Raw genomic sequence first — 25,790 nt, forward strand, 5'->3', positions numbered from 1 at the left:
ATGATTTGATTCAAAGTCTGTTTTTTAAGGGGAAAGTAATCGAATTAAAAAATAAAGGAGACAGATGGCTGGATGGTTCAGTGGTTGAGCTCTGCTTTCCCCTCAGGGAGTGATCCTGGAGTTCTGAGATCGAGTCTGCATCAGGCTCCCTGAAGGGAAGCTGCTTCTCCCTCTGCCTATGCCTCTGCCTCTCTCTCTCTCTCTCTCTCTGTATCTTTCATGAATAAATAAATAAAATATTTAAAAATAAATAAATAAATAAGACAAAAACATTTTTAATAAAGTGTGATAGGTGCTGCTTGATGTAGAGTGTGGCTCCAGACAGAGTCTTCTACTGTATCCCTTTAACTGATCATGATGGAAAAAAATTATTTTCTATTGCTTCAGATGCTTTGCCTATATTTCTCATTAGCCTTGTGGTAGAGCTGCTAATTTTCCATATCAATCTTTCCAAAATGAAGTATGAGTGATAATGCACCCTAGGAAAGTATGAATTTTATACCTTATTTCCACATGGAGACATGAATTATTATTGTAATTATCCTTCAGGCACAGGCAGAAATTGGGGTTGTGTCTACACAGAATCAGGAAAGGTAGGAATTTTCACAATTTGATTTGTACGGGCTCTCTGGTACAATCCTTTTGAAGCTGGATCACCTGTATTGTCATTCATTCATTTTCTTATATAGTCTACAAATACTGATTGAATTCTTCCTACATGGCAGGCACTGTGCCAATAGTCAAAATAGGACAGTGACCAGACAGATATAACCCAAGTTTCATAGCACTGATAGATGTTCAGAATCTACCTTCAGGGAGAATCTAATGGCTTACCTACCTCCTAATGTCCTCCTGTGAACAGGGCACCCTACAAATTAGACAAGAGGGGAGATTTTCAGGAAAATTCTGTCTTCAGAGTTGCTACCCACGGTCATAAAGATTAGTAACCCAGATTTAGTTCCCCCAGATTTTTGTCTTGAAATGCTTCTCTGCATGGGACTATTTAGCATCTAAATTATAGCCTTGATGACTTTAAACCAAGCATGATATTTATGAGCTAATAGGCACTCCAGCTAGTTTTGGAGAGCGTGTTGTGAAGAGTGTGTATTACATGCACGTGTATGTTACGAGGAGGTTCACAGATTTTTGCGAGGTCACAAGGCTGGTTAGAGGCAGAGATGGAATTAAAACCCAGTCCCTCTCCATTCTCTTTCCATATCCTGCATTATATTTACTCCTTATCATTTGGTTATATAATTTGCACCTTAATATGAAGTTTTAGGTACTACCACAGTCCACTGCAAAACAGTAAAGCCTTTAATGAATATTTACCAGCCATGTTCCATCTGTTATGTGTCTTCTACTTTTAAAACATGATGCCATTTTATAGTTTTTTTGTTTTGTTTTGTTTTGTTTTGTTTTTTGTCACCAATGGCTGTTAAGTCTCTAGGCCAGTCCTTGGAGTTTCCACTAAACCTTAAAAAAAAAAAATAGAATAAATCTAATTCAGTTATATGCCAGGAGACCAACGGTTTGCAATTTCTGAGAACCTATATATTTTCTTTCTTCAGCCTTCATGTTCTCCTGATTAATAGGCAGGAGACACTAAGAAAAATAAGAAAAGAACACTAATATTAATGAGTGTTACTGTGTTCTAGATTTCATGTTGACAGCTTTTAAATATCCCTGCATGCAATTCTTACAAAGACTCTATTGCAGAAATATCATTGACATGCTATTTTTTAGATGAGGAAACAGGTAAAGAGAACCTAAAATACTTTCTCAAAGCTCATCTGGCCTCCATACCCATCCTTCCTTACCTTTCCCCACCCTTGTTCCACAAATGCTTCAATAGTTTTAACAATCTGCCAGAGCCAAGCCCCAAATGGGGCTGTGAATCAGCTAGAATATGAATTTCTACCCAGATCTGAAAGATTTCCGCGTCATACACTGTTTTAATTTAGCCATGTCTTATCTCTCTTCCAACAGCTTGCATGATGAATCTTGTAAACCATAATGAAATTATATTGGGTGAGACCAAGTAGGCCTGTAATTTGATACTGTTATGCCCTATGCACATCTAGCCACTTTTATGATTCGGTATTCCAGACACACCTACTTTCTCTCTTACTCTCTATGCTGCAGAGTGAATCTGTTCAGAGGTCCTGAGGGCACCTGTGTCTCAGATCATAATGGCTTCAGGCTCTAAGAATAACAGATATCTAAGATCTGTCAGAAAGCATGACTGAGTTCTGGAGGGTTTGGGTGGTGGTACAGAGCGTAACCCAGTGGGTCTCCCTGCCCAGACAATATGGTGTAACTGAGACTAGAATCTCCCAGCACAAAGTGAAGATGAAAACTGCAGACTACAGTAGCACTTTACGAAAATGTTACTTGAGGGTGCAGTCCAAAGACCAATAGCATCAGCATCACCAGTGGCTTGTGAAAAATGGAGACTCTTCGAGAACATCTTAGAACCACACACCACCTTCTCTAGGAACAAAACCCAGAAATCTGTTTCAACAAGTTCTGTGGGAGATTATGATCCATACTATAGCTTGAAAATCCTGCTCTAAAGTATCACCAACCAATGAAACTGTAACAATAGCTTCCATGCTTGATACTGAAAAGACATAATACCTGCTACTATAGGGCTTCCAGCTAGCAGAAGAATTAGAGAGTTCAATGTATATTGTTCCTTTTATAGCATCAAAAAAATAACGGATTTTGTATTTCCCCAGAGTAAACAAATAGAAAGGACACAAGCACCTCTCAAAGGGCATAGTTCAAAAGGCTTCAAAAATTTCCTGTTTGCAAATCCATATCTTTTTTCCATAGATGTATTCACTAAACCCCAGCGTTTTAGTACCCCTGGAGTATTAACCACATCAGTGGGAAGGCACCACTCATTACCTATCCTGGACCTTTGGAATGAAATTATGTAGGGTTCTAGCTTCACACTGTTCTCAGCCACATGACAAGCCAAGGGATGCTGCATGTTCTAGGCCATTGATAGTGAGAATACTACAGAAGGGGCACTTGAGAAACTAGTGGGGAACCTCAGGCTGGAAGCTGTGTCTGGGACTCTGTTCTGGCTGGTCAGCTCCTAGAACTGGCTCTTTCCTTCTGAGGGCCAGAGCTCACCTTTCTCCGTCCAGGGTCACCGTGTATGGCTCTGAACAGGGTTATACCTCATTGGGGAGCAATATAAATACTGCTCCAGATTCCTTGCTTTCCTCCAGATCCCTGTCTTCCTGAGCTCAGCTTCAATTTTTCATATGTCAATAGAGGAGGGGATAATGATAAAGGAGAAACAAGACTCACCAGCGAGGAAGGCTTTTAGCAGACCCTGTTACAGGAGGAGTTGGATCCACAATTCAGCTTTGCTTCTCTATAAAGTGCTGAGTAGAGTGTCTGGCACAAAGTAATTGCTCACAAAATGTTAAAAATAAAAAATTCCAAAAATAGCAGTGGCAATTGATATAGGCAATTGTAACAGTATTGTTAAGGGTATTGTTATTGTCTGTGTAGTAATTGAAACGAATGGCAATTTCTAATGTGTAAAACCCATTAGCTTCTCACACTGGAAAAATAGATTAGGAGCTGTGAGTCCCTCCTATTTTCAACTTCTTTTCTCTCACTTTGCCCCTAAAGGCCACTGAGAAAATTGATCATCAGAGGCATGCAAAGGGTTATGACTTAAGCAATGAAAGGTTGACCCATTTTCTGAGCAGAACAGGAAATGTGGTGTTGTTTCTTAGACCCAATCCTGAGACTGCCAACCTTGTGACACCCTGGCAGGGTAAAGAAGAAAATGGAACAAAGTGGAGATGAAGGAAGTGCACTCACTAAGTCAAACACTGACCACTTTGAGTTTTCACAGTTCTTACATCCTTTGGAGTATATGGTGAGGAAGCATCATTATCCTCATATTCCTGAGGACAGCAGAAGGCAATGGAGACACCTGTCAATTGAGCAAGCTGCTCAGGATGGTACAGGTCATAAGCCCTAGGGCTATAATCTGACCCACCTCTGTGTGCGCCAAGGGCTACATGCTTTCTACCATAACTTCTTCTCCCCTTCCTCTCCTTCACTGCCTTCACCAGAGCTACCACTCTAGATTATTAATGAGGCCACTTGAGAGAGAAGAACTTCTAAATCAAGTTTAGGAAATATTGAAAGATGGAAAGTGGATCCACTGTAGCAGAAGAGAAGGAGGAAGAGCAAAAAGAAAGGGGAAGGTCATGGTAGACTGCAAGTGGGAAATGAAGTTTCTATGGGCATCACCTAGGCCACTCTGTACACATTGTCTATGTCAGAGAACAGGAAAATATAATCATATCACTGCTCTAAAGGCAAGAGTATAAACTCTTTGCTAAATTAAAAGGCACATAAGGTACCATTCATCACACATGTGCCCTACTGCAAGATCACATTCAACGCCATAAATACTCTTCTAAGAGTTTTGAGGAATCATAGCCATGCATGCCCACTGTTTTAAGTGGAATAGCAACCTGAACTTACTATTGTGAATCAATCTTTGTTGAGCGATTGTATTATGAATGTCATGAATGTCTCACAAAGAAAGAAATTTTTCCTGACAAAATCTATTGGACAAAACCAACTTAAGACATGTCCAAAAGTGGCTGGTCTTCGCTGACTACTCACAGACCCAGGGACCTTACAAAGACCTGAAATAATGAACTTTTGTAATCCTGCTTGATTTGACAAAGCTATGAAAGAGAGACATTAAACTGGGGGAACTGGGGTATTGTACTCACTCATTTTAAACCAAAGACTCACATATTCGACTTCTTGCTCAGTAGATATGAAAGTGGGTGTCCATGATGCAGTTCTTCTATAATACTCAAAAACAATATGTTTCTAACTACCTTCGATTTGCAGAGTTGCAATAGATACAGAGGATTACTTTGCCCTTTACTTTGACCTTGGCCTACACAAGATGATGTTGAAACAGGAGAAAATTAAGAGAAAAAAAATGGCTCAGATTCCTGCATCTGGAATAAAAAAGAGATGGCTTTTCCAACACCACGAAAAAATGTTATCAAACTTTCTCAAAGGATTTTAACTTCCCTTTAGAGTAGAAGTTATATTTGGCATCTAAATCCAAACCTACTTGTCCCTTCCAGGCATAGGAGGACTGCAGAAATTTAGGATGCAATAAATGTACAGCAGTTGTTTGTTTTCCAAAGTCTTTTTCATCCAGTATATGTATGTTTGAAATCACCAAAGCAGTGCTTTCTGATCCAAGCTATAATTGCAATGTACAGATAGAGTATAAGGTAAAATGTAAATTCTCATTTCCCCTGAAGGCATAAATGTACCAATAAGTTGTCATTCCTCACGAGCTAATTTTCCTGATAATTGGTATTGGAGTAGAGTGTTTCTAAACAATACTCTTGTTAATTTATATTTATATAAAACATCTATCCCATAATGCATGTAATTGAACTAGTTGACATCCAATTTTCTAAGCATAATTTTCTCTTATATGTTGCTAAATGCTCAATTCTTTTTTCTAATATTAATTAAATTAATTAATATTTAATATGTTTTCAGAATGGCATACAATCTGCAACTATGTTACTTATGAAGAATGGCTTCTGGTTGTCAAGAATCATGATGCAGACAATCCTTCAGGGCTCAACTATTTTTCCATAAGAAATCTTTAATTAATCATCAGTTTAGCTGTCAACGACTCTTTCATCTCATTCTCAGTTTTGCTCCCTTTGTTCTTTCTTATAGCCATTGTTCATGACAAGCTACTCTGAGATATGAAGGTATTATTTCAGTAGAGGAGAGATGGTGTGGCTGCTTTTGCAAATCATAAATGGTGGCACTTTTACAATGACTTGGTAGCCATCAGACACTGGCTGTTTGCCATGGGACACTATAGATCCTCATATCCTGAATGTAGAAAACCTGACAGGTGCCAATTTTCCATGCAGCTTTCTGCAGAGGAAGTGAGTAGAGATCCTTTTACCAGCTAAAAATGTGTTCTAGCTTGTCTCATTCTCACTGTACACAATATCTTTTTTTCTTAGTAGATCCAACCCAACAATCAAACCCAACAAGATCGGGTAGATAAATTGCTCTGTCTGGATCATAAATATGACTCCAAAAAGCTAAAGATCCACACCACTGAGAGAATAAAGTCTCCAAAAACTGCCTGGCTTGGGTCGTCTGGGTGGCTCAGCAGTTGAGCATCTGCCTTTGGCTCAGGGAGGGATCCCCAAGTCCCAGGATGGAGTCCCATATCGGGCGCCCTGCATGGAGTCTGCTTCTCCCTCTGCCTATGTCTCTGCCTCTCTCTCTCTGTGTCTCCCATGAACAAATAAATACAATCTTAAAAAGAAACCTGCCTGACTCTATGGGAACAATTAAGGAAGGATGCTGAGTGGTAAAATACTCATTTGACTTCGACAAGAAATGAACACAAATAGTAACAATTCACACTTCATCTGTTCTTGACAAGCCTTCATAATGGATCAAAAATGTACATATTTTCCCCCAAAATTAGAGGATACAAGATTGGAACTGTAAGTAAATATGTTAATTGGCTTTAAGGTGGCTGCCATCTTCAAGTAGCACATGCCACCCTAAGGAAAACCCAAGAAACAATTTAGTCCAAGCCAAATAAGAGGCCCTCTTAGGAAAAGGTTATGACAGACCCACTCTCCTATAGCAATCTTCAAAAGGCTTATCTTAATGACCCTGGTTAATTTTCACTTTTGTGTCCATAATTTAATTCCAATAAGAAATATCCAAGTGATATTCATCTCCTTTAAATTTATTTCCACCTGAATCAAGTATGGCTTTGATCAAAGCTAGTAGTGTAAGGAATTGTAGTAATATTAATCCTGATAGTAAAAATAACAGCCATAATATAAAGTTACCATTTGTTGAGTGTCTTGTATTATATGCCGAACATCACCATAAACAGCTTGTGATATTCCTTAATGCAACTAACACTTCAATCCTGAGAAGAACTGGTTTCTTATTTATTATTCCCACTACAGAGATCACAAAACTGAGGTTTGTCACACAGCCATTAGATGGAAGAATCTTTGCTCATGTCTTTTAAACCACAGATTCTCTGTTAAGGCTCACAGGCTCATGTGTACTCCAGACTTCATTTCACAAAGAAAATTCAGGAACTCCTTCAGCAGGTATTTGCTCTTCATTTTTATGCATAATTAAGAAATTATATGCTGCTGATAACTCTGGTAATGTAATGCCTAACCTCTCACATTCTTTCTTGATTGCCATGCAAAGGATTTGAAAAGAGATATTTTAGAATAATTACCCATCAGTAATCATCTCCACACAACACAAATCACATTTGATTCCCTATTAAGACAGACCAAGAGAATGAGAGGTTTTCACTCTGGAATGTTTTCCGCTGCAATCAGGTTAATTCTATGTTTCCATTCCACTGGTCTTCTGAATTTAAACATGGGAACATGGAACAAATTCTATAGAGAGGATAATAATATCCCCAATCATGGGTCTTGATCCACTGGGGAAAAGTGCTTAACTATTAGCTTTCTAAATGGAGTGCCATTCCATGTAGGTGTGTCACCTCCTAGGAAATATTCATTTGGCAAATGGGGGTGGACATTTTATTACTGTAGAACAGTCATTACCTCGGTTCACTCCAAACCTCAGACCTTCACAATCACAGGCTGTCACATAAAATAATTCATACAAAAGAACAAAGAGACAAACGTCAATCCACCATAGTTAATCGATGTCATTTTGTTATACCAATCAACAGTCCTCCAATCCATGGTGATATATCATGTTCAATTTATAAATATAGTAACCTTTCAAGATGATCAATATATCCATAATTCTTGTGGGACACTTGCCAAAATTTAGCTTCCCATCTTTCTCTTTTTTAAGTATTACTAGAGCCTTATTACAGCATCATAATCTTAACCTGGGAAATCGATGAGTTTGTGCTATAATCAGCAGGCCTACCAACAACACCCTTGCCAAACATCACCTCCTCTTTCCCCCCCAATTTGACTTCCATTTCTCTTTTTTCCACCATGACAATATAATAGACATACTCTGAGAGGAGACCATATCTCTGTGTCTCGTATGAACAAAACATCTGCTCCCCAAATCTACTTATCAAGAGCTGCTTTGTCTCATCCTTCAATCTCACTATGGATGCTCTTTCTCTATCTCTGCAGTGTGCCTCACTTCCTTGAGCTCACAAGAAAGCATCATGTGCCTTGACATGGAAATTCAAGTCAGATTATTAATCTACCTATGGGCATTATGATTTAAGTCTTTTTTTTTTTTTTTTTTTTTTTAGCTTGGTGAAACACAAGTGGTTTGATGGTTACACAAGTGTTTGGTTTATAATTTACCTTAAATTGTGAAAGTGTTTTTCTGTTTGTTGCAAGCACTTTATACATATATGTTATATATCATAAAGTCTATAAAGCATACAGAAAAGTGCAGACATTTTAAGAATAGTTAGCAACTGAACATGTATGTAGTTACTACACAAATCAAGAAATAAAATGCAACCAGCACCTCAAAAGACTCTTCTGTGTGACCCTTGCCACTGGGAGCTCTCTCCTTCCCCTTGAAGGTAGAAAATACTCTGACTTTTGTGATAACCCACTTGTTCAAAGCTTTATCTTTTACCATAAAACTAAAGTCTGTGTCCCATGTTAAGTAATTTTAAACACTCAAATCAGGTAAAGAAGCTTTATAGAATCAAGCTCGCTTTACAGATACCTGTGGCATACAGACTATGTGCTATGTGCCAGATATGAAAATAGAAGATAGGAGTAATACAGTTTAATAATACATAGTCTCTGACCCCAAGAAGCTCACGAGTGTTGGGAAATTCTACAGGAGCTCATGAAAGCACAAAAGCAGTAAGTTTGTCAACCATAACCATAATAGCACAAGGGGAATTGGAACTGGGGGGAAATAAAATATAGCAAGATTTCTCATTGCTCTGTTTCTCTAAACCGACACATGGATGGACACTGTTGAACTGAGAGAAAAGTATGATCAAGTTTTTCCCTAGAGCTTCAAGTGTGTGGAGCAGGATGAGAACTCCCTCCTAGATGAATCTGAGGAATAAGCATGTTCTCTGGCACTATGAACAAGGTATTTCCTGCTAATTTCTGAGACAAGGTTCATGATGTGTCAGGGAAGGAAATCCTGAAAGCAAACCTTTTTCTTAATCTTCTAAAGGGCTTAGTAGGTGTTCCATTCTTTACATTCCTTATTTGGAAAGTAAAGATGATAGGCTACTAACAAAATTTACTGGGATGGTATTTGTGGGGGATTTGGCACATGCCTGGCACCCAGGAGAGCTGAACAAGTGCCAGCTAGCCTTCTAGAATTGGGAGTTCCATTATCTCAGCCATATATATCAAATAAAGAACTGAGATTAAAATGACACTAAAGAGAATCTTATACAGAGGCTTTAACTGGTTCTGGTCATATAAACCATCCAGATAGCCTCAACAGTGTATTGTTCTTTCAAGGTTGTGTCCTTAAAAGGCAGCTCCCACTGTGGACAGAGTATACATTCAAAGGACAGGGGAGGGAATAAGGAGCCTTCAACTGCTCAGGTCCAGTTTGGGAATCAACCAGCAGTCATGTCCTGTCCATGACCTCCTCCAACAGGAGCTCAGAAATTTTCCCAAACTCCTGCAGTCCCCATTACTGCCCCACATATTCAGCACTAGTCAAGTCCATTTTTTTCTGCCATAGTGCTATATATATTGATATTTATCTCCTTTGCTGATGTTATTTTTTCTACATTTAAATTGTTTTAACTTTTCTTGCATTGATAGTACAGCTATAGCATAATACCTAAAAATTAAGATTTGTGGCTGGACGAAGCTGGGTTCATTGCTTACAAACTGAATGATATGTACAAATTCCTTACCTTCTGTAAACCTCATCTATAAAAGGTGCAGAGTAATATAGCTTAACAGCTTTATTAGGAGGATTAAATGTAAGAACTTTAGTAGTGAACTCATAATAAATAATGGCTACTGCTATTTTCTCCTGTTAGATTCTAAAATTCTTGTCTATGTAGACATATGGCATTCTTTTTCATATCACCCTCAGAGCTGAAAAAGAGTTTGCTTATAGAATCCACTCAATGGATGTTTGCTGGATTATTGTTCTGGGCCCAATGCCAAGATGTGTACCAATCCTATCGTCAGCCTCAGTCGTCTGCTAACCCCCTAACTCAGAGAGTTGGTAACAAGTATGCTATAACAATACAGAGGTTAGGACAGTGGGAGAGGGGGCTTAGAGACAGTGCTTATATGTGTTCCTGGGATTACAAAGCAACACAATGCTGCTTATTAAATAAACATGTTTGGTTGACAAAATGGCTGTCCCTGACTTTGACAAAAATGATCGATGAAACTCATTTTCTATAGGAAGATGCTTCAATGAAAGGCAAAGCCTAATCCTAATATTGTTTAGCTGAGTGAATTCTTTATGTCTGTAAAGGTTCTGTCAATTAAAGGTGTTTGAGGCAAGTCATCTGCATATTTCTCCAGTAATGTGATCTGTCAACCCATACAGCATGATTCCTGAGCCTAAATATTGTAATAAGAGAAGCCATAGCACAGGGGCTGGCTGGCTGGATTTTACTAATGATAATGCTTTGAAAGAGCAAAGGAACACATTACCTGCTTGGGGATTTTGTGCTTTTGCTAGAAATCTCGGAATTTTAACAAAGAGGATTTTTAGGGTAGTGTCACTTTGGGGCAGGGCTTTGGCAATTGTCAAATCACTAAAGTGGCAAACAACCATAAATTTGCCCCACTTTAGAGTTTGTGATCTCACAACAATGGAGGTACTGGTTAATGATTTTGATGGTAATCCATTGTGAATCTCATCTCATTATTCTTTGGTTGGAATTTGCTGCCTTTTGTTGGAATGGAAATTGGTCTTCTTACTGCATGGACATACAAGATGCACTTATCAAGAAGACATATCTTTGGAAAATAATTCTAAATTTACTGGTCCCAGATGCTTTCTTCTTTCTAAGTGGGTCCCTTGGGAAGTTATGTAACTATTCTAATTCTATTTCCATTGTCCATAAAACATTTAAAACTCCTAAGGATATGCAATTGTTATAACTGGAAGGACATGGTCCTTGACTTTGACGTCAGAAGGATTTGAGAATGGATTTGTTTCTGCCACATCCTAGCAATGTGGTCTTGCAAAAAATCATTGAGTTTCACTGGTAAATATAAACAGTGAACCTCTGACAGAATTTCCGAGAATGATGTTTGGAAAATATTATGACTGGAACATATTAGGTATTCAATAAATGCTAGTTTTCCCCTAGTCTGAGATTGACTTTGGATTAAATTTACCAGCCTCATTGGAAAAATCAATTTCATTGTATTCCAATCACACTTATTTTTGATACAAAGTATAATTACTTCAACTTGACTGAAGATTCTCTGGTGAGGCTTGATTGTCTGGTGACTGATTTCACAAAAAGATCATACTCCAATGGATGAGCTGTCATAAAAAATAAGGATACTTGATGTCTTATTTTATACCTAGTTCCTAGTCCAGCTCTGTATAGTAGGACCTCAAGAAATGTTTGTTGAAAGACCAGGCCGTAGCTGAAAATTCTGCTCTGAAAGTTGAAATTTTCAAAGATATTAATGGTTAGCAGCTCACTAAAATATGTGTAGAGTTTTCAAAGAGAGAAATATTCATTTGTATGGTAAAGTTCTGGTATAATTTTTTTTCTGGGCATAAATATTATTTAGGTCACTCTAGATTTTAGTCATGCTTTTGTCTATAAAACCTTTCCTGTAATTCAAGACAGTCTTAATTCCTCACACTGAAGGAAGCCTCCACAACAAAATGAATAAAATGTGAAGCTCTAGAAATGCCATCAGGGAAATTAAAGGTCCCTAATGGCAAAAGGCAAAGGCTATTATTATCATTCAACTTTTGCTGTAAAAATAGAAATACACATAGGACACTTCACATATATTATTATTATTTTTGCCTCTCTAGTAAAATATAAGTATAATATATAAATATATATAACATAAAATATAAGTAACAGCCCCAGTGAGTGTGGAGACTGACACAGGGCTCAATCTCAAAACACTGAGATTATAACCTGAGGCAAAATCAAGAGTCAGACACTTAACCAATTGAGCCACCCAGGCACCCCTATAGCATATTTTAAGCTACAGGGAAGACTATAGATATTCATCACGCTTGCAAAGTAACTTAAAAGTAGTCACACTGGAGTCTGCCCTTCTGAATATATTTTACTCTATTAGCCAGCAATAACTAATGGAAAGCTTGTGGTTCATGTAATCCATTCTTCCTTTGAGAAATTCCCTGTAGGGGAATTTCAGGCCTGATAATAATGTGTTCTGGGTCCCTGGACCTATTTATGAGTTACCATTGGCTTGGAAGGACCTCTTGAAAGCCTTTCAGTATAAGAGTTAAGTACTTCAGTACAAGGATCTGTGTATTTTTTCCAGTCTGGTGCTGGAACCCCTAGATTGCCCTGGAAAAGGTCTGTCTTCTCTGTTGGCCCATGCAGAAGTAAGACTGAAATCTGGAAATAGCCCAGATCTCAAGGCATCAGTTCCTCGGGCCTTCCCTGTCAAGGCCATTTTCGTGGTCTGCAGAGAAAAGGTTAAGAGCCCGTGGAGAATTTGGGCAATGTGTCTGTGGTTGTTTTGTTCATAGGAGCTCCTCAGGGGAAGGTATTATGTCTCATTGAGCCTGACTTCTGCACAGACTGAATACTGAGTATGGTAGAGACAGCTTGTGTGGACACTTAATACTATATCCTTTCCTTATGGACACACAGCTAGACATCATTTCCCAGGAAGTGGAGATCATGCACATTAGTTATCTATTGCTATGTAACAAATTACCTCAAACTTTAGCAGCTTAAATCATCATATAGTGGTAATCTCACAGTTTCTGAAGGTCAAGAATTCAAGAACAGTTTAGCTGGGTAGTTTCGGTTCAGCCTCTCTCAAGAGGTTATAGTCAAGCCTTCAGCTGAGGCTACAATTATCTCAAGGCTCAACTGATATTAGACCATCTGCTTTAAGTTCACTCACGTGGTAGCTGTTGATTCCTTGCTGGGTATTGGCTAGAAGTTTTCCAACATGTAGGTCTCCCCATTAGTCTGCTCACAACATGGCTATTTGCTTTCCACAGAGCGAGTGATCCAAAAGAGAGCAAGCTCAAGATGGAAGCAGAAATTCTTTACAATATAATTTTGGATCTCATACCACCATTTCCACTATAGCAATGTGAGAGAGGACTACAAAAGGTGTGAGTATTAGGGGGCAAGGATCACTGGAGTCTATCTTGGCACTGCAACTGGGTTCTGGCCAACAGAATATGTGTGGAAGTGATATATATATGCTATTCCCAAATCAACATGTGGAAAATATCCTCCACAATCCTCCATGTCTATTTCCTAATTAACCAGGTGAATATTAACGTCTTTAACCAATCAGAGGAAAATGGAACCAAAAGATTATAAGAGCTTACATCCATGATTGACCGCACAGAGTAGGGCAGACCCTCTATGACATAAGGCAGAAAGAAACCATTAGTCTGTAATATTGCTGAAATCCTTTCTTTCTTTCATTTCTGCCTGCCTTCCTTCCTTCATTCCTACCTTTCTTCCCTCTTTCCCTCCTTCCTATTTCTTTTAACAGCAGCTGGCTTCCCTTAATTATATATGTGTACATTACAGCAGTTAGCTTCCCCATATGTGTATGTATGCATTTCAATCAGAATTTATATATTTTGATTTCTCATAGTTTTATTATGTGCTGGCTAATATATTTGATTTGTGCAATTTTTTTTTTGTCTATGCTGTTAGTATTGACTGTTCCCTTTAACGTGTAGAGTTTTGAAGATCAAGAATCCTGTATTCTATTTTGTCTCTATCTCTCTCCAGCAACCAGGTCATTATCCTGCACTTAGAACAACTACTATCCACAGATTGACTGCATGCAAGTTTATTTCAACATAAGAGAAAACATGTCCCATGAAGTCTTAGCCCAAAAGTCTCATTTCCAGTATTGATCTAAAGAAGAAAATATTGCAAGTCTTAAAAGCTTAACTTTATAGAGAAGAGTCAAAATTTCAAGATATATGTTTAGCAAAGCCATCTTCTGGAAAATAAATGCATAATTTTATACAATATATAAAATCATGTAAAAGCATATTTAAACCCAATTATCTCTGTAGGAAAGAAATATACAATGACACTTTTATTTATTCAGGCCAACCAAAACTTTTATTGAGCACCAACTATATTCAGTAAGCATCTATAACTTTACCTCTTATATAGAATATATTGCTTAGTAGAAGTGTTATATTTAAATATATTTTAATATCATATATAATTATAATATTTAATATAGATTTAATATTATATAATTATTATTTAACATTTATACTATATATTTCCAAATATAATATTGGAATCTACACATGTAGGTGTCCAGAGTTTTATTTTTATCAAAATGGTTTACATTGTAACCTTTCACTGCATTAGATTAGCATAAATGACACTATCCCCATCCTCCAACTCCCAGAATGAAAGAGGAAGGCTTTTTTCATTTCCTGAACCAAAGAGTTTCAGATTTTTAGACTAAAGACATAAACGAAGTGTAGGAAAAATATTCACATCACTTAAAATGAGAGATCCCCTTGGAAAGAATATCTTGATTTCAATGTTTCAAAAGTAATTAAGAGCACAAGCCTGCTGGCTGTCTGTGACTCTTACTTTTTATCACTGTCTGAAAGACAGATGAGGCAGGGCACCAGCATATGAAATTCCTGACAGATTAACTTCTGGGGAGACAGACCAAAGTAGAAACCGCTATTCCATTTACATGGAAGTAAGAACAAATATCAAATATAGCTTGTTTTTAACTAACATCAACACATCCGGTAAATAGAAAAACTATAGTAGCCTTGTAATTGGGTTCAGACAGACCAAGAATTCAGGTATTTTGATAGAATTACTTGTATTTTCTATTTGAACACCAAATTCAATTAAAATGAAATGTGTATTGACTCAACTTTCTATCAGGTCCTATAATTGGAAGCTCTGAATGTAATACCCTTTTAGGTATCAAATCACAAATAACAATCCTCTCTGTGACACAAATTATTTGCCCTTGTCAATTAACCAATGGCAGAATTTTTCTCAACTCTGATTACCCTGAACATTGATAATGAGTTCTCCTTCCAATTTTTATTGATTTCTTCCTCGCACTATAGAAAACTATTGATTTCTGTTTTCTTGTTCAGTTACTAGTTGAGTTTATCTTTCACTTGATTTCACTTAAAGTGAAACTTTTTTTATTGGAACACATAAAAACCCTGTAGAAAAAAAGAGTCAGGGCCACTTAAACTTATAAATGTTTTGGTGAAAATTCAATGATACCCTTTCTGAATTATCTATAGTGAATACTATAAAGAAATGGTGAAGTTCTCACTCGCTGCCCCCGACCCCCAGCCCTCCTCATTACACACATAGGGATATCATCTGTGTTGTAATCATTACAGAATTTAGGTTTGGGGAATAAAACTTACAAAGGATGATAAAATCAAGTTTGCTGCTACAAAAAAACAAACCTAAATATACAAAGCAACCTCCACACATGCTTGCATACACACACATATGCAATATATTCCTCAGAGAGATGTATAATAGTGGGATTATTTTTTATTTCAGGAGAGTTTTTGCATGAGAAAAAAGTGACTCAGGGTGACAGAAGGCCCATGCTCCCCAAGGACTGAGGAAGATGGCTTTGACTGTCCTAGGGATGGAGGTGTCCTGCCTGTGCACAGTCCCTTGCAGTATTCAGGCACTGCCCAATGTGGCTCATGATAAATATTTACAATAATGTCCTCAATGAATTATGCCTTCCCATGTCCAAAACGCTTTGTGATGTGACTCTGCCACTACTCCTCTCAATATGAAGTCATGAATCTGGTCTGGTCTTGGGACTTGTTTAGACCAACAGAATGAGGTGCCAAATTCAAGCATTTGGAAACTATGCTTATGTTTTCACCCTTTGAAAACACTCTGAGACCATCATGGTGAGAAGGCCAGAATGAAAGATCACATGAAAAGAGATGCCAAATTGCTCCATGTCCTAGATAAGCCAGCACCTAGCCAACTCACCTGATAAATGTCATTGCCCATGTGAGCCCAGGTAAGACAGAAGAATCACTAGGGAACCCACAGAAATAGAAGAAGCAATATATTATTATGTATATTTCTTTAACTTTTTAATTTGAATTAATTGTACATTTATACAAAAATTGCTAAAATAGTGAGTTTTCATGTACCCCTTACTGAGCTTCTCTTAATATTATTACCCCATACAACCATAGTGCAAAGATCAGAACCAGGAAATTAATATTAATAAGTAAGGACCTTATCCAAACTCCACCCTTTTTTTCCCACTAGTGTTTTTTTTTTTTTTTCTGTTCCAGGTTCTAGTGGAGGATTCCACATTTCATCTAGTTTTTGACTTGAGAGTCTCCTTTTATCTACAATAGGTCTTCAGTCTTTGCTAGTCTTTCATGACTTTGACACTTTTGAAGAATATTGGTCAGTTATTTTGCAAAACATTCCTCAGTTTGAGTTTGTCTGAGGTTTCATATTTTAGGAATGAAGTGATATCCTTCTCAGTCCATCCTATCAGAGGGTACATCCTAGTAATTTGGCTTATTACAAGTGCTGTTCACCTTGACCAGTAGATTAAAGTGGTTTCTTTCTAATTTCTCCATTTTAAAGTTACCATTTTATTAACTTCAGAGTTAATAAATATCTTGGGAGAGATATTTTAAAAAATGAAAAGAATCGTTTTGAGCTACTTAGTCCTGTAGTGGTTTATAAGAAATAGGTAGATAAACAGATGCATATAGAGATAGATAGATGATATATAGATACATAGGTGATAGGGATGCCTGGGTTGCTCAGTGGCTGAGCATCTGCCTTTGGCTCAGGGCGTGATCCCAGGGTCCCAAGATCGAGTTCCACATCAGGCTCCCTGCATGGAGCCTGCTTCTCCCTCTGCCTATGTCTCTGCCTCTCTGTTTCTCTCATGAATAAATAGATAAAATCTTTTTTAAAAATTAAAAATAATTAAAAAGATACATAGGTGATAAAGATAGGTAGATGACAGATAGATAGATAGATAGATAGATAGATAGATAGATAGATAGATAACTGATACAAAGTATAAGTCAGGTTGGGATTTCTGTTGGGGAGGTGAGACAGTCTGATACAGGGAATGGAAAAAAGAGAAAGCCTATGTGTTTGAGTATCTATAGCAGTCTTGTGATGGATTTGTAGGTGAAGAGATTAGGACTATTCTGGTACAACAATATAATATTTGAGAACTAGAAAAAAGAAACAGGAAGTTTCTCTTTTTTTTTTTAATACAGGCTTAAAGATGTAACGTTTGACTTAACACCTGAGTGAGGAATAGAAATATTTTTAAATTACTTTTGGTAATTTGGGAACAATGCTATACTTTTGGTGACTGAAGTACTTTTGGGCATGTGGGGTCCCAAGATCTATTAGGGTTTTATGGAAGTTTTTGGTTTTTATTTCCTTAGTGGGTAGTTATAGGAGGCTGAGGCTATAGGCAGACCCAGACATTCTTTAAACAATGTCATTGTAATTGCTATTATTTCCATCACATAGATGAATAAGAGTCTACTTATTGGACAAAGCTCTGCCATCCATGGACAAAAAACAAGGTAGGAGTAAAAGTCAGAACATCATTTCTCAGACAGAAGATGGATGATCTGCTTATTACTTCGTAATAAGACCTATACAAGAAGGATCTGGCATGACATGGAATATGAACAATTATAACTGCAGCTAATGATAGAAGAAATGCATAGGTACCTAGGAAGTTGTAGGGTAGAATCACAGGTCTTTTTATAGAAAACTAATATTTACTGAGTTCCTTGGTACTGATGATACAGCAGAATGCTAAACAGGTAAGTTCCTTGTATTCATGGAGTTTAGATACCTGTATAAGAGTGCTTCAATAAACAGATGCATTATTTAACATACATTTTAGATAACTCTATGCAGTTGCAAAGATAAATAAAGCTGGACAGAAGCAAAGAGAGTAACAGGACAGGGGCAGTTGCTATTTTAGAAAGAGAGGTCAGGGACAACTTGCTGAGGATGTGGTATCTGACTCCAGAGGTGAGAGAAGGCCATCACAGGAGCCAGGCTGAGAGTCACTCAACAGGTAGATGAAGCCCAGCAGAAGGAGCCCAAAAGCATGCAACATGGCAACACATAGAGGTATGAGGCAAGCAATGTGTATTGAGGGAAATTCTTAGTAGATAAAAGAACCAGCTATAGTCCTAAGACAAGGTGCTCAGCCTAGGATCTGTGCACCACCTGAGCCTGCAAGTAGATTCTGGGAAGTTCAGGAATTTGGGTTAGAAAAGGCTTAAGTTGAATTGGATGTAATTTACTGTGTATGAAAACAGATCAGCAGTTTCTAAACATTTCCTCAGAAGCATTTTTAACTTGTTTTTCAAATGAAATTTTCTGCATAACTCTTTTTATATTTTAAAAAAATTGCTGCATTTCTTTGACTGAAGTAAGTGTCATGGTCTCTGAAACTCTTACTCCTGGTCAGCCCTTGAAAGCCCAGTTCTTCACAGGGCACAGTTTGATCAGTGCTTCTCTCATTCCTCTGAGATGAATACTGCCCAGCCTCACAAGCCCAAAAGTAGGAATACCATGAGATTTTGACTACAGCAGATGGGGCAATGTGCATTAAGGAGGTGGGCAGACTGTGTACTTGGCGTACTCCCCTATGTGTGTGCACAGCGATTCTTCCTGTCACCTCCCGGAATCTCCTCTGATCACGCTTACTTTGACCAGCTACTTGACAATGACTCAAGCAGCTAGATATCAGCCAATCCAGAATACCTCAAAATATCTTGTGCTAAGCCCTTTTAAAAAGTATTTGTACCTTAGAAACGCAGACACAAACTTTATGTATGTATTATTTTGGGGGTGAGGGGTGGTGAATTTTCCTCTACCCATTACAATTCTTTTAGCTGGTATTAAGAATTAAATTGACATAAGACAGATGAACAGGAGAAAATCAAATTTAATTATGTATGTACAAAGAATATGTAAGAATGTGAGGCCCACAGACAGGCAGGCAATTGAGGCTTAGAAACCATTAGAGCTAAAGAGAAAGGGGTAGGGATCTGGGACTTAGAAGAAAAACAATTCATAAGAAAAGAAAAAGAAGCAAATATATGGTAAACAAATATTTTCTGGCCATACTGAAACAATGGGACATAGAAGGGAATTTTAACAAACAGACTTTGGTAAGTTTCTCCTTGTCTACCACACCTAGCTCATATTATGCTATAGTTGTCTATGGCGATAGCTCCCTTCCTGGAACAGGTCCTCCATCTAAATTCTTTAAGGCAGTTAGGGAGGTGAAAGGCTGTTCCAGAGCCTTCTGTTTCTTAACAATAATCAGCCTTAACTAATCCACATGACAGAGAGACATATTTTAAGGTGGCAAATTTTGCTCCTCTGCAGTACTACGATAAAAAAAAAAAGAAATGCAGACAGTATTGATCAATGGCATAACACAATTTACCCAGCTTAAGAAAATGATTTATTCAGCATTCCATAAGAATATATAATTATCCATTGACATGAAAATAATTTCCCAAGCTCTCTGTACCATGTGTATTTGGGAAAAAAATGACAGGGGAAAAAGTAAGTGGAGACATGGGGCAGCTTTTACCAGTCCTTGACTATGGTTTGCTTATTTAATTTACAATGATCTCAAATGATTTTTTAGAATGGCTGTCACTAGAATTTAGATCTTTGACAATAAATCCCATCACTAAGTATTTCCTTAGATTTTGTTAAAAGCATTTTATTGTCAAATTGAAGTCTTTAAGGAGCAATCATCTATTTAGAAATATATTACAACAGTCATAAGTTCCCTTCTTCTTTAGGTTTCTCAAGTGAAGAATTATTGCAATTGTGTTTCTGGAAGGTGCATACAAAAATCACAAATCACGGCGCATTCACAAGCCTGTCATGAGCTTTCCAGTAGTTAATGTAAAAAGGAGATGAAATTTCACCAAAATAAAGGGGAAGTTTCTGATAGATCTATCTAAGGTGAAAATAAAGAAAAATAATTTTAACATTTCCCATTACTGGAGAGGGTATAGGCATAATTTTTTGAAATGCAAGAGCTATATTAGACTCTACAATATAACAATCTAAACCGTATTAAAGGCTTCCCAAAGTAGTGCATTCACTTTCCTTTTCAGCTCCTTTTATCAACTATTAGTTCCCTAAGAGATGATTATAAAAACCTGTTGATTGAGCAAAGGTTAGATTACTGGACTTATTGCAGGAAAGTAGAATATGTACCCTCACAAGTCTTAACAGTATATAAATAGGGAGAAATAAAGGGAAGGTATGTATAGGATCTTAGGGCTGGGTGGTCATTTTTAAGGTGGATTTTGGAAGGTAGGTGGCTGATTGAGATTGGGCAGAATTTATGGCATAAGTGAATTCCTGAACAAAGCTTGTGAAGCTCTTGAAAGAGTTGATAAGCATGTTATTAGTGATGATATTTAGGGAACTTCAGTTGCTTCTGGTCTTATTCTCCTGGAAGAAGTATTTTTCTGGAGCAAGTAGCTAAGCTATTTTGCTTGTTTTCAATACTGTTTAACATATATAGAGAAAAATATCCCAGTCTCAATATTGTTTAACACAGAGACAGGAAATTATGGTGATTTCAGCTCTTATTTCCAACCCTGTAATTCTGTATTTCTTTTCTTTGGTATGGCAACATTTCCAGGAAAGTAGTAATAATGATCAATCTCATTTTTGACTTTCAAAATCCTCTGTTTGTTACTGATCAACAATTTACATATACAATCAGTTTTCTTCTTCACATTGTATTGGATTTTATCATTATATAGTTACTAATGACTTTTGTTCATTTAATAAACACATTTGAGAGCACATTTTATGTCAGTTTAATCATTAAAAAAATAACCAAAAGTAAACTTGTGCCCAAGATGAATAAAGGAAAATATACCTACTGTAAGATTCTGAAGCCTCTAGTACTCACTTAACAAATGACTTTCATATAGAGTTGAGTGATGTTTTTTGTGTGTGTGTATAGGGGGATGGTGTGCATATGACAATACACAAGTGTTTAATATGAGGCTGACTAGATAACTAAGAATCATGGAGGTTATATCTAGTTGTTTGGGGTCATGTCGACTCTCTTTATACTCTGCTTAAAATCCCAATTTTGACTTCTAGTTTCATCTCTAATATGTAAAGAGCTTAGACATCATCAGTCCTGTATAATAAGAAAAAGATGAATAAACTAAAGCAAAAACTTTTCTTGAAGCTATCGATAATTTGAGTCATTCATAGTGCACAGTGCCACACCAAAATCTGGAGAGACAGATGCATCTAGAGAACCTCAGCCAATATCTACTTACCTGGAGCAGAAGCTGCTGGAGCCATGAACAGTGGAAACACTCAAATGGGCATTTGGAAGAACTGCTGGAAGCTGAGTGTGTACTGCTTTGAGAATGCAGAGTTTCCAGGGCTGCAATCTTAGGGTAGACCCTATACTTTAATGCATTTTACTTCTAGAGCCCCACAAGTTCTCAGGGTACAGAATCAAGAAAGATCCCCTCTAGGTTCTGGTGCAGGAGATGGAAGTCGAGCAATCTGTGAAATATGCCCAGACCATTCTCCATAAGAAGGCAGACTCTGCAGGAAAAAAGACTGCCAGAGCCTCATCCCAGCTAAGCAAAGAATGTTCCTCCCACACTCCAGCTCCTAAGAGACTTCCTGTTCCAACTAAAAGGAAGGAGAAAAGCTAAGAAATACTTATGAAGATCATAGTCCAGGGACACAGGAAGATTGAATTCACTGAAAGATTGAGATTTAATCATAAGGTTATGGGACACTTCCATTCCACCACACCTTACCACAACACCAATAGCACTCTAATATAATAACAGTGGGTTTTAGCAGAAAGAGCTGAAAGATGCAGAATTATGAGGAGGAGTACTTATGAAAAGCCAAAGTCACTAGGGGAGATCAAAACAATATAGCAATAGCAAATATTAAACACAACACAACTCCTAGACAGATCAACATAAAACCTCACACTATGGGGTGCCTGGGTGGCTCAGTGGTTGAGTGTCTGCCTTTGGCTCAGGTCATGACCCTGGGTTCCTGGGATTGAGTCCCACATCGGGCTTCCCACAGGGAGCCTGCTCCTCCCTCTGCCTATGTCTCTGCCTCTCTGTGTATCTCATGAATGAATAAATAAATAAATAAATAAATAAATAAATAAATAAAATATTTCAAAAACAAAACAAAAAAAAAATCTCACACTAAAGTCCTATTTACATCAGTTCCAACTACCTGATGTATAATGTTTTCAACAAAAACTTGAAAGGCCTGTTAAATGCCATATATATATATATATATATATTACACACACACACAGAGACACATATAATATATGCAATAAGATTATATATGTAAGGAGGGCGGGGCAAGATGGCGGAAGAGTAGGGTTCCCAAGTCACCTGTCCCCACCAACTAGATAACTTTCAAATCATCCTGAAAACCTACGAATTCGGCCTGAGACTTAAAGAGAGAACAGCTGGAATGCTGCAGAGAGGAGTTCCCACTTCTAACAAGGTAGGAAGATGGAAAAAAAATAAATAAAAAAGAATCCAGTGGGGGAGGGGTCCCTGCGAGGAGCCAGGCTAAGGCCAGGAGGTGAGAGCCTCCAGGACAGGAAAGCCCAGTCCAGGAGAAGCAGGAACTTTAACAGTCTTCCCAGATGCAAAGACCCTCACAGAGAACTTGGGCAGGATCCCAGGAGGAGCAGTGGAGCCTCCAGTTTTCTGAAGTCACTAACAGAGGAAGTGCGCCTTGGGGGAGAGTGCGCCACACCCCACAGGTGGAGCCTGGAAAAGGGCTGGAGGGCGTGCCCGGCGAGGCCTGGGGAGCAGCTCAGGCAGCGACTCCAGGCAGAGGGGGCTGCAGCCCAGGAGCGCGATTCCAGTGGCACAGGCCCCAGATCCCAAGGCAACTGGGGACACAGTCCAGGATCCTACACTCCCCCAGGAATAGGCGGAGGCTGGGAGGGCCCAGGACAGGGAAGACGCTCCTGCCTCCCGGAGCCCCTGAGCTGTGCAGGTCAGCACCCCTGCCCCCAGAACATGTAGGCCAGTGCAGACTGGGAGCTGCGGCAGTTACTGCGGGAGCAAACTCTAGGGCTGGACGGTTGGCTGCTGCCAGTCTTGTGCCGCCTGGTGTCACCCTGTGCCTGGGAGGGTCCGGGCTACCAGGGAACAGGGGTCTCACAGGATAAACAGCTCCCACTAAGCCATTAACCTGGCAGGGGGTGGGGCAGCTCCCCCAGGTGCACACACCTGAGAATCAGCACAGCAAGCCCCTCCCCCAGAAGACCAGCTGGAAGGACAGGGGAAGAGCAAGTTCTTAACCAAGCAGCACTGGAAAGCTCCAGAAGTCGAGGGATTTACAGTATATAGAACCAGAGGATACCCCTCCTTGTGTTTTTTGTTTTTGTTGTTTGTTGTTTTTCTCTCTTTTTTTTTTTTGTTTTTTTTTTGTTTTGTTTTTTCTTTCCTTTTTCCAGTACAAATTGTTTTTAGCCACTCTGCAATGAGCAAAATGACTAGAAAGAACAACTCACCACAAAAGAAAGAATCAGAAATAGTACTCTCTCCCACAGAGTTACAGAATTTGGATTACAATTCGATGTCAGAAAGCCAATTCAGAAGCACAATTATAAAGCTACTAGTGGCTCTGGAAAAAAGCATAAAGGATTCAAGAGACCTCATGACTGCAAAATTTAGATATAATCAGGCCAAAATTAAAAATCAGTTAAATGAAATGCAATCCAAACTGGAGGTCCTAACGATGAGGGTTAATGAGGTAGAAGAAAGAGTGAGTGACATAGAGGACAAGTTGATGGCAAGGAAGGAAACTGAGGAAAAAAGAGAAAAACAATTTAAAAATCCTGAGGAAAGGTTAAGGGAAATAAATGACAGCCTCAGAAGGAAAAATCTATGTTTAATTGGGGTTCCCGAGGGCACCAAAAAGGACAGAGGAACAGAAAGTGTATTCGAACAAATCATAGCTGAGAACTTCCCTAACTTGGGGAGGGAAACAGGCATTCAGAACCTGGAGATAGAGAGATCCTCCCCTAAAATCAACAAAAACCATTCAACACCCCTACATTTAATAGTGAAACTTGCAAATTCCAAACATAAAGAGAAGATCCTTAAAGCAGCAAGAGACAAGAGATCCCTAACTTATATGGGGAGAAGTACTAGGTTAACAGCAGACCTCTTCACATTTACTTGGAAGGCCAGAAAGGATTAGAAGGATATATTCAGGGTCCTAAATGAGAAGAATATGCAGCCAAGATTATTTATCCAGCAAGGCTCTCATTCAGAATAGAAGGAGAGATAAAGAGCTTCCAAGATAGGCAGAAACTGAAAGAATATGTGGCTACCAAACTGACTCTGCAAGAAATATTAAGGGGGACTCTGTAAAAGAAAGAGGAAGCCCAAAGAAATAATCCACAAAAACAGGGACTGAATAGATATTATGATGACACTAAATTCATATCTTGCAATAGTACCTCTGAACGTGAATGGGCTAAATGATCCCATCAAAAGACACAGGGTAGGGATCCCTGGGTAGCGCAGCGGTTTAGTGCCTGCCTTTGGCCCACGGCGAGATCCTGGAGACCCGGGATCGAATCCCACGTCGGGCTCCCAGTGCATGGAGCCTGCTTCTCCCTCTGCCTGTGTCTCTGCCTCTCTCTCTCTCTCTCTCTCTCTCTGTGACTATCATAAATAAATAAAAATTAAAAAAAAAAAAGATGCAGAGTTTCTTACTGGATAAAAAAGCAAGACCCATCTATTTGCTGTCTACAAGAGACTCATTTTAGACCTAAGGACACCTCCAGACTGAAAATAAAATGTTGGAGAACCATTTACCATTCAAATGGTCCTCAAAAGAAAGCAGGGGTAGCAATCCTCATATCAGATAAATTAAAGTTTATCCCAAAGACTGTAGTAAGAGATGAAGAGGAACACTATATGTGTCCTATATGACACTGTGTCATAAAGGATCTATCCAACAAGAGGACCTAACAATCATGAATATTTATGCCCCTAATGTGGGAGCTGCCAAGTATATCAACCAATTAATAACCAAAGTTAAGACATACTTAGATAATAATACGCTTATACTGGGAGACTTCAACATGGTGTTTTCTGTAATTGACAGATATTCTAAGAACAACATCTCCAAAGAAACAAGAGTTTTAAATGATACACTGGACCAGGTGGATTTCACAGATATTTACAGAACTTTACATCCAAATGCAACTGAATATACATTCTTCTCAAGTGTACATGGAACTTTCTCCAGAATAGACCACATACTGGGTCACAAATCAGGTCTTAACCAATACCAAAAGATTGGGATTGTCTTCTGCATATTTTCAGACCATAATGCTTTGAAACTAGAACTCAATCACAAGAAGAAATTTGGAAGAAACTCAAACACGTGGAGGTTAAAGAGCATCCTGCTAAAAGATGAAAGTGTCAACCAGGAAATTAGA

At 38.3% G+C, this 25,790-nt stretch overlaps 1 long non-coding RNA gene across 3 annotated transcripts in view; it reads right to left on the reverse strand.

Annotated features, from left to right (window-relative positions):
* Window positions 1-21,906, reverse strand: part of LOC144297927 (uncharacterized) — a 224,338-nt gene extending 202,432 nt beyond the window's left edge. For all 3 annotated transcript variants that reach the window (XR_013364866.1, XR_013364868.1, XR_013364867.1), the window contains exon 1: window positions 21,601-21,906. This is a non-coding gene — a long non-coding RNA (uncharacterized LOC144297927). The remainder of the gene's footprint in view (window positions 1-21,600) is intronic.
* Window positions 21,907-25,790: the final 3,884 nt, after the last annotated feature.

The sequence above is a fragment of the Canis aureus genome, chromosome 26, assembly GCF_053574225.1.
Source record: "Canis aureus isolate CA01 chromosome 26, VMU_Caureus_v.1.0, whole genome shotgun sequence".
Lineage (NCBI taxonomy): Eukaryota > Metazoa > Chordata > Mammalia > Carnivora > Canidae > Canis > Canis aureus.